Below are 10590 nucleotides of genomic sequence, written 5' to 3' on the forward strand. Positions count from 1 at the left end.
GAGGAGGGTTACATATTTAGAGAGACCAAGTATTATTTGCAAGAGGAAAAAAAAATTCTTCTGTTCCCTCTAAGACACCAGCAAAAACCTTGAAGCATAGGATTAAAACAAAATCCAGCTCAGAATGGAGAAATTGGGGCCACACAAATTGAGAAAGGTGAAGGAAGCAAAAAAGCCTGTGACTTCAGAGATGTGTTCAAGAGGAATTCTAAAGATCACCTTGTTAACCATGTCATTATCCAAAGACTTCATATTATGGAATTAAATACATTAGAAACATTTTAAATATATTTCAAAGTATGTCACCTGTTCATATGCCACAGATCTCTGTAACAGCTTACTGGTTGGTTATCATTTCACATTCATAGATGGCTTAACATTCGACTAGAATAATTTTTTGTTTGTGTTAAAACTGGCAGTTGGGGTACTTTAACAATCTCCTTCATTTTGTACATTTTTACAACCATACAAATAAGCCCAATATCTAACACAAGGCAAGGAAACAGATTCTGAGTTGCCTTAATTATCAAATAGCTAAACACTGATGCTGAATGCCACCAATTGTAGTGTAGCTCTGATAAGGTTCATTATCTGCTTAGTTATGCATTAACAGCATGATGCTTTGGCCATTTTAATTTGTACACACATGGACAACCATTTCTATCTCTCCCCTTGGATTGGCTTTGATAAACAGCCACAATTGTGTCAAGTCCTATTTTCTTTAGGCATGCCAAAAATAGAATAAGATTAAGAATAAATATCCACCATAAAATAGTAAGTTATGAAGAAATATTGAACTGTTATGGCACTTACAAATAAGTAAACTGTGTAAATACTCCCTTTCAGAAAATTACACTGTGGGCAGAAAATAAATAGATTTTCTATTAGTATCAGCTCCAGCTTAATGCACAATCTGGTCTTGTCTCAGTTATGACAAAGAATTATGACAAAGAATTATTCCATTCATCAGTGTGTTTTACAGGAAATGCTTAAGACATGCATTTCCTGTACTTCTTACTTAATGGCTGACAAGAATGAATTGGGGGTATTAAAACTTTAATAGTGAATGTTGCGTCTTAGCCCATTTGGTGTAAACCAATTCAGCATCCAGATTTGGATGCTCCTACTATTAGCATTTAGAATTCAGATTTTTCTTCAAACCACAGGACTCATCCAGAGAGTGGCTCTGAGCAAAGGTGGACTGACCTAGGGTTCTGAAAAAGGGGATGCTGCTGGTGTGGTGCATCACCCATAACATAACACGTTTTTCTCCAATCAGAAAGAAACTAGAGGTGTCACTAATATACTAGGGGCCTAGGAATATATTAATACAGTTTATGATTCAAGCACAAACACATATAACTTGTATCTGTGGGCAGTCAACTGCCAGCTCCAGGATGGGGCAGGCAGCTGGTGCCAGGAGGATACAGCTGTTAACTCCCCAGCCTGACCACGGACAGAACAGCTCCCTGCACTCCTACAGAAGTCTCCTAGACACTTCAGCATGGCCCCAAAAGGGCCCCCACTGCCCTTTATATGTCCTCTGCCACCTCAAATGACCCCCGGATCCACTGCCCTCATTATCCCACATGTCCCCATGCTAAGCCCCATCCCATTATGCCCCCAAACCATTAGACCCTTCTCCTCACACCCTGAGTCCTATTCTACCACATCACTGACCTCATGAATTCACTGCACCTTGGACAGAGTTGTCCTCTTCATGCCCCATCTTCCTTAACTCCTTACCATCCCTCTCACACCCCACTGAGCCCTCCCCTGCCCCTCTGGGCATTCAAACCTCAGTGCAGCCCTCACATCCCTGGGTACCCCTTGCTCCCAACTCCTCTCATATCCCACTTCACTCCCACAGACCCTACCACCTTCAGTGCCAACTCCACCTCCCCTCACACCTTCCCATCTCTGTGACTTCCACCACCTAGCTCCTTATGGCTCCCAGGAGCCCCTGTCCCTCAAAACCCATTCCAAACAGTTCCCCCCACTCCTTATAGCCCCCCAGCTATGGAGCAGGTGGGGGCAGGGCTGTAACTGCCCCTTTACTGTTGCTCCCCATCCCCCGCCCCTCACAGCATGCCCATAGGTGGTCTCCACTGCCCTCCACCTTCAACATACAGAAACAGAGTTGGGGTCAAGGGAAGATTTGCATTAGCCAGTGGCAGAGTCCCTACCTGGGGAGGCCAATCCCTCATCCACCCATGCCCAGCTTTGTGTCACCCTGGTTGCACTCTGGTTCAGCCTCCTGCAGTTTTTGTCATCTGCTGCAATGAATCACCCAGGAAAGGGTCACTGCAGTAATTTACTTCTCTGTCTCACCTTTGCAATTCTCTCTTGCCTCTGGTTGCTGCACTACTGCAGAGTTGCTCCAACTTTAACCCCAGATCAAGGAGTGTTACAGCTGGCACAGGTATGTTACATTTGTACGGTTCTTGGCTTGTTCACACATAACATTTGGAACATACCAGCTTTTGTTCTTTTGAAACATTCCCCCTTTGACAGCGCTCCAAGCATTTAATATATGTCCTCACCCTCAGTGAGACAGGAATAAAAGCAGGGGAGGGGTGCAACTGCACCTCTAACTTCGCAAAGGATCTCCTCTCCATGTTTGGTGAAGAGAGCTGTTCTCTTCAGAGCTCTGCAATTTCTTCCTTCCTTCTTCATATCTCTGCACCCTCTATTCCCAAGAAAGCAACACTCATTTGTGCAATAGAGTTTAATAGGGATAAAACTAAGAACACTTTATAGACATTTGATCAGATTCTAAAGAAGTAACTCTAAAATAGAGATTGATCCTTCAGGAAAAATATGTTTTCTAGGGTCTTTTATTTTTGGATGACACTATAGAGTTCTACTGCAAGGATACAATGCTTTAAAATGATCAATGATTTCTATAAAACTTAACTTTTTAAACAAAATTTAAGGCTGAACAATGTTTCAAGAAGTGAGGCAGAAGGTGCAATGGCCCTACTGGGCTCTCCAGGGTGATTGTGGCTAGCTGCTTTTCTTTTGACAGTGTTCAGTGTGGAAGAAAAGGGGATGCTGCAGCCAGACCAGGAGGAGGAATCTGCCACAGCCAAGACCCAGCTAGCTGAATCCTCAGGGGATGCCAGGGAGACTGCAACCCTGAGTGAGGAACCAACCTGACCTACCACCCAGGTAAGTGAAGACAGACAGCAGGGTTCTTACAGGTGGCCTACTGGCCAGGGAGATAGGGACACTGGGAGAAGAAGTACCCCAGGGAGAGAGTATTAAACCCTCAGGAAAGAGGGCAAGAAGCGATACAAAAGGCAGCAAGCCTCTAAGGGTCCTGGATAGAGCCAGGTAAAAACGGGCTTTGTCCAGAGGAACTGAGTAAAAGAGCCCACTGGCTCAGAGTAGATGCAGATAGTGAAGATGAAGCCCAGTGCAGATTCAGAAGTTTTTATTTTGTTGTGTTATGTAGTAATCCCAAGCTAGGGAAATCTAGCAGGGGAGACCCAGATCCCCAGCACACCTGAATTCTGATTAATCAAGCCAGAGTCAATACCTGAGACCCAGCAGCATCTGAATGTGAACCCTGGGACTGGCAGGCAGAGACCCCATCCTTCCAGGACCCACTGATCCTGGAGAAAAGGAAGACTACCACAAGCAGAGTTGAGACATTTGGGGAGGAGCAACCTACCTAGGGGGCATGGCTGCAATCTCTCGTGAAGCCCACAGCCAACTGGGCCAGAGAGGATCCAAGAACCAGTGACTCATACTCAGTACCAACAGGAAGAGACGACTTGTCACCCAAGAGGAAAGGATCAGGGTGTAGGGATGGTGGAGCCCTGCAGAAGACCAAATATGCCTGTACAACCATAACTAGAGGTATTATCTATACTCCCAAGGAATACCTTAACTTCAAAGACATGTCAGGAAAGAGGGAGAGAGGATAGGATACATAGATAGAGGTCCCCACAATTCCAACAGAATGAAAAGTAGCGGGTAAGCCTGTCTGGCTCACACTGTGTATGTGAAAATGATTCAAGGTTTAGAGTTTAATATAGATGAACTCCCTAAACATTTAGGAAGAGTTTACAAACTGATTCTAGATTCATTTTTCCATGTGCATAAAGACCTTTGCTTTGAAAACCTGTTGAAAGCTTAGACCATGCCTAGGGCACGTATTTAATCCCTACTGCAAAGGTGGTCATTCTTAGCAGTTAGATTCACAGAAAATAGTGGGAGAAATTCCTTGTCTGCTTTCAGCCCAAATGCTGTACAGATAATTGAGGTGTACAGAGCTGCACCAATAAGTGATTTTTCAGTTTTCTGGCCAACCTGGGGGAAAAACCCTCCTTCTATTTGGAATGTTTCCTTGAAAAATCATTTCTTGGTTTTGCAGCAAAATTTAAAACATTTTGGGTCAAACTAATTTCTAAATAAGGAACAAAGAAAAGAAGAAATGTATGTAAAATTAAATATTTAATTTTAAATTAAACATTTCAACTTTTTGAAATGGGTTTTCTCTGGTCTTTTTTGTTCTTTTTTTTTTTTGCTGGACCAATTTGATAAATTTGACAGCTATTCAGGAAAAGTTTTGGTCAATGCTTACCTATTTCTTTGGCAAATGAAATATTCACTTACAACATTTTATCCGGATCTACTATGAAAGTGCTGTTAACCCATCAGTTCAGTAAAGCAAACTCCTGGTGGCAGGGGAAAGATTCTATTCTGAAGATGCCGTCTTCCAAATGCTGTAAATTTAAGTCAGGAAAGGGACAAGGCAGGATGCACCATGGTAGGTACTTTGGCAGTAGTCTGTTGTAAGCAGACTCACAGTGTAAAAGGAAAGACAGAGAAATAAAACAAACATTTAGAACTGTGGGAATGCATTAGAGGACTATACACACTCTGGTTTGATTAGCCTTCCTCCACACTGAAAAGCAGACAGATTTCCAGCCAATAAAAAAGTGAAACCAGAGCTTGAGCTTAAAATTTCAGCACCCTCAAACCTGGGTAAGAAAAGGTCTATCTGGGCAGAAGGAAGATTAGAGACAACTTACAAAGTAGAGTTGCATACTAAGAAGTTCCAGTGGCCTCCTTTCAAATACCACTCTTCAGCACCTAAGTGTGTGCTCCAACTTCTCTCCCAATTTGAATAAATTCTGGGGTTTCTGTTCCACACTTACTCTTACCTTGCGTGCTCCGATTCTAGCATTTCCAGTAACAGTCTTTTCAAACGCATCAACCCAAGTTGTGTAAGAAGTTGTGGCATGGAACTCCCAGGTCTCACTTCACTTGGGGAAGTCAAAGATGGTTGCGAAAGAGCGAAAACAAAGCACCATACATATCATGGTGTGAAGTATGTTCTCAGGGGCTGAAATCTAAGCTATACATGCAACTTTGGTTGGAGAGAAAGATACTTGCTAAATTACATTCTGCATCTGACTGTTTATGAATAAAATTATCCCATGTGCAGACAACCCTCATAAGGTGCACTCATGTGTGCTTTTAATCCCTACCTTGAGGGTATAGGTGAGACTTTAATAATCTACAGGCCATATCTGGACTCTCTGACCAGGGGTAAATTTAATCCTTTGTGCATAACATTTAACAAAGTAAGAACATTCCAGAACCTACTGTTTTATGAACACCCTAAAAAAATTAAAATCAGTGACCTGAAAGGTCTCTTGTATCTGGGCTATGGACTACATTAGTGGTGCTCAAACTCCCATGCATGCAGACTGGAGGAATAGCTTGTTTCAGTGTGGGGTTGGCACGTAGTGTTGTTCCACAGGCGTGATCCTCTACATGAATGTGACACCGTGCACCAGATCTGGCTGCCAAGATACCCCACATGCCAGCTCTAACACATGTCAGAACAATCTAGCATGTAAGGCCATGTCATCCAGCTCACAGGGCTCCCTACAGGTATGGAAATTTGGCAACAAGAGATCAGCAATTAACACTGCCATCACTTCCCCATTACCAAATTTCCAAACCTGTGGGGAGACTCATAGACTGGATGGCATGCCTTTTCAGGCCAGATTTGGCCCTTAGGCCAGACAATAAACACCACTAGACCAAATCCTCTAGGAAACAGAGATGCAACATACTCTAGACAAAATGTATCTTTCTATTTTCCTATGAGGTGCTGCATAACAAGCAAGAGTAAAACAAAGGAGCACAAGATAATGCTTAGTCTCAGACTACAGCTAAAGAACAGTGGGAAGTTTTGCACCTAATTTCTGTAAATAGATTTTATTTTTAGGAAAGCCTCCCTTGATATCGACCTTTTTCCTTGTTAAAAGGAACAAGGTTGATATGGGGCATCCCAGTCTTGCAGCTGCTTGAGCCTTACCCAACAAAATTAAATTTGAGATATTGTGCCTGTACTCCCTGTTAGCTGCACTAGTCCACATGAAGCTTCCAGCCTTAGCTTGGAATGAAAATAGAAACATCATAAGGGTTAGGATAACTGAGTTACAGAATTCCATAATGGCTCCTTGAGCTCTTACAACAGGGGCGGGCAATTATTTTGTGCAGAGGGCTGCTTACCGAGTTTTGGTAAGCTGTCAAAAGCTGCATGGGTAGCCCCGCCCCTTGACAGGTGCCCTGCCCCCTGGTCGCCATCTCGGGATTAGAATTCCTGCCCCTAACCTCAGACCTTTGCCACTGGAACTCCCTCCCCTTGCCCCTAGATGCACTCCTTTGGGGAAGAGGGGTTGCCATCTTAGGGAGAAAAAAATTACATACTAAAAATAAACACCCATAATAATACCTATTAATGTATTTAAAAAAAATAATTGTCCAGATTTGTGTGCATTTGTGGTCCTTATGCAGAAGTGACTTCGTACCAGGGTTTGTGGATGTTAGGGTGACAATATTTGGATCTTGGGGAGCACTGGATTTGCAGCTGAATAAAAAGGCTATAACCTCTGGCCTAGCAAAAGCTGCTAACCACAAGGCAGAATGATATCTATTAAAAGTAACTTTCCAAATGCTTAGGCAAGTAGTTTTTAACCATATAACAGTATTGTTGTGAGATATATAGGTTTTATATATAAGATTTTGCTTATGAGTGCTTATGTTAAGTAACCATCTTAATTGTGTCAACCATTTTCTGAGAAAGCAGCAAGCGAGTCTGTGTGAGTCTGCATGTTGTGAATGAGATGAAGCTTTAGGAATGTGGAGATGGTACAACCTAGAGACAGAAGAACAGATTGGAATGTGAAAGATAACACGTAATCGAGTTGAACATATGCAAAAAGGTAAATGGTGATTGGTAAAGACGCCTCCAAAGTCTTTCCATTGACCAAAGAAGCGGGGTAAAGGTCTTAGACATGCGCTCATAGCAAAAAGGCATCTAAATGAGCAAAATGCATAGGCAATTCTATGTTAATGAAGCAAACAGTAAACAGAGGTGGAGCTTGAGATAGGAAGAGAGATGGGCAGAACATAGGAGGAGCGAGGGTGGAGTGAATGTTAATAAACATGAACCAAAGTGTATAAATGTGAAAAAAACTATTGTTTGTTGCGGCTCCCCAGTTTGTTGGGTTTTTTGGGAGCTAGTCTGAAGCGGTCTCCATTTGGAATAAAGCTGTTGTGAGCAATGCGTGCTGGTGTTTGCTCCCTGCTTGCTCTGGCTAATGAGTAACAGGATCCAAGAACAATTGGATCATTGTCTCCCTAGTTGTTAGGCACCAAATGGAGTCAGGGTCTGACAGTGGAGATGTGCGGATGTGTGTGTGGGGGTATGGATGTGGGTATTGGAGCCACGTAGGGCAGATTGGACAGCAGACAGGCAGCCAGGAAAATGGGGAAAGTGGTGGGGGAGCGGGGTGGGGAGAGGAAGCAAGTCGGAGCGTGGGGCCTGCACCTATGTCCCAGGGCCAGCACTGGAGGGGGCCAGAGTGGGGTGGTAGAAGCACGGGGCATAGGCTGGAAGGAAGGGTTTTGTGGAGCTGGGCTGGCCTGTACCACCAGGGAGAAGGAGGAACTGACCTGGCTGCATAGAGCCCCTGGCTAGCCAGGACTCCGCACTCCTGCTGCCCCGCTCTGGGCCCAACTGGCGCTGGCCCCGGGACCCTGTTGTGGGGCCCACACTCCTGCCCAGCTGCTGCTGGCTCCTGTGTACCCACTCACTCCCAGTGCCCCCATCCCAGCTCTGTGGTACAGGCGGAAAGTAGCATGCAGCCCCAACTCTGCACACCCCATGCTCACAAGTGGGAAATGAACTGGTGCTCAGCATGGGGGAAAAGTGGTGCCCCCCCTCCCTGTGGCCAGTGCCCCATGCTACAGCCACTTGCAGCTGGCACGGGGCTATCCTGCCTCTCCACCATGTCACCACCACCATGCAGGGCAGTGGTGGCAATGGAGAGCAGGCACAGGGAGCCCCGCATGGGCTCTGAGTGGCTGCAGCATAGGGCACCAGCCACGTGGGGAGCTTTTCCTCTGCACCGAGCACTAGTTTGTTTCCTGCTGCTTCTGCTAGCCTGGGTACTGTGCCAGCTGCAGGCTTGCCCATCAGGGCTAAACCGTGGCAGCAAAAGCTGTACAGAAGCTGCTGCTTGGCATGGATGAAAGTGGCACCCCTCACTTGCCATCACCACTGGGCACTGTTTGCGGTGGCTGCTCAAACAAAGCCCACACCATGCTAGGCTGCAGTGTGGCTGTTTCACCACCACCTCACTGCTGCCCTGTGGCTGCTCCACATGGCCACTGCTGCCATGCTGGGCAGCACAGAGGTGGTGGTGAAGCAGTTGCACCACAGCCTAGCACAGCATGGGCTCTGGGTAGGCAGCTGCAGCAAACACTGCCGGGCAGTGGCGAGTGGAGGGGGGCTGCTTTCTTCCACGCTGAGTGGCAGTCTCTGGGGCATGAGCTGGTGCTCAGTGTGGGGAGAAAGCGGCTGCTCCCCATCCTTGTGGCTGGTGTCCCATGCTGCAGCTATTCAGAGTCTGCATGGGGCTGCCTGTGCCTACTCTCCATTGCCACCACTGCCTCATTGAGTGGCGGTGATGCAGCAGAGAGGCAAGACAGCCCTGCGTGGGCTGAGAGTGGCTGCAGCACAGGGTGCCAGGCACAGGGAGGGGGAGCAGCCGCTTCTTGTGCTGATCACCAGCTCAGTCCCTGCAGGTGAGTTGGGGGCACGTGGGGTTGGGGCTGTGTGGGGCTGGGGCAGGGGCACTGGGAGTAAGCAGGCACGCCAGAGCCAGCGGCAGCCAGGTGGGAGCATGGGGCTCATGCTGGTGTTCCAGGGCCAGTTCTGGTGGGGCCCAGAGCAGGGTAGCAAAAGTGTAGGTTCCCAGCCAGCAGGTGTTCTATGGAACTGGGTCAGCTCCCCTCTCTCCCTGCTGGTGGAACCCAGCCCAGCTCCACAGACCCCTACCAGCATGCACCCTGTGCTCCTACCACCCTGCTCTGGGTCCCACTGGCACTAGCCATGGAACATTGGTGCAGGCCCCGTGCTAACACATGCCACTTGCTTCCACTCCCCACCTCCCCCACTGCTGCTTTCCCACCCACCTGCTGGCTCCTGGCTGCAAGGCTGGACTGTGGGGCTCAGCAGGAGCTGGCCTAGCCCCAAGGACTGGAGTGACCCCTGCAGTCCTCCCTTGCCTCCCCCCTACACTTCTTACCTGACTTTTCTGTGCTGGCACAGCTACGAACAGCTCCACAGTCCCAGGCCAGAAATCCCTGCTAGGCAGGGTCTTCCTTCTGGAGCCTGCCAGGGCTTCCACTGGGTCCTACTGCCCCTAGCTGCTGTCATCTTTGACAGGAGCCAGAGGCAGATAAATATTACTTTTCTAAATTTTTTAGGGGTCCTGTGGGCTGTATAGAATGGCCTGGCAGGCCATATCTGGCCTGCGAGCTGTGTTTTGTCCACCCCTGTCTTAGAACCACTGGATGAACTAAATTGGTTAGGAGACATGATGATCCATTGACTGTACCTTCTATTTTTCCTGGGGAGAGAAGTGGCAGAATGAAGCACAGGGGATAATGGGAGTGATTAAGGCTCCCATCCAGCATTTCAACACATGCATACACTTTTACTAGATTAACTATATCATTGACTTCAGTGGGACTGCTCAGATATTTAAAGTTAAGCATGTGATAAAGGGCATTGTTGAACGGGAACATTAATCACTAAAAATTTATATGGGGCAGTTCAATTTTTGCAGCAGTGTACTGAACTTAGAGTTTATCTTGTCAAACTCAGTTATATTCAGGATTTACCTTGTCAAAAATATTTACATGGTTTTTTTTTTGACTTTCAATTTTTTTTAAATGTGACCTTGACATTTCAACTCCATTGGGGTTCTAGTCCTTGAATAACGCTAATAATTTTGCTTTGAAATAAAGGAAATAGGCTGTTACAAAAAGAGTCTGGTGATCAACTGCTTGCTTTGTCCACAGAGGTTAGGACAAGAACTAATGCACTTATACTGCAACACAGAATATTTAGGTTGCACATTAAGAAGAACTTACAGGTAAAAGAGCCAGGATCTGTCCGTGAATTGGGTCAGTTGCCTCCTCGAGTTTGGTAGAACCCCTAGTCAAACATGAATACACCAGAATTTGGCAAAGGAGTTTGTAACGTTTTTTTAA

Source organism: Gavialis gangeticus, unplaced genomic scaffold, assembly GCF_001723915.1.
Source record: "Gavialis gangeticus isolate Ggan-Ray unplaced genomic scaffold, GavGan_comp1, whole genome shotgun sequence".
Lineage (NCBI taxonomy): Eukaryota > Metazoa > Chordata > Crocodylia > Gavialidae > Gavialis > Gavialis gangeticus.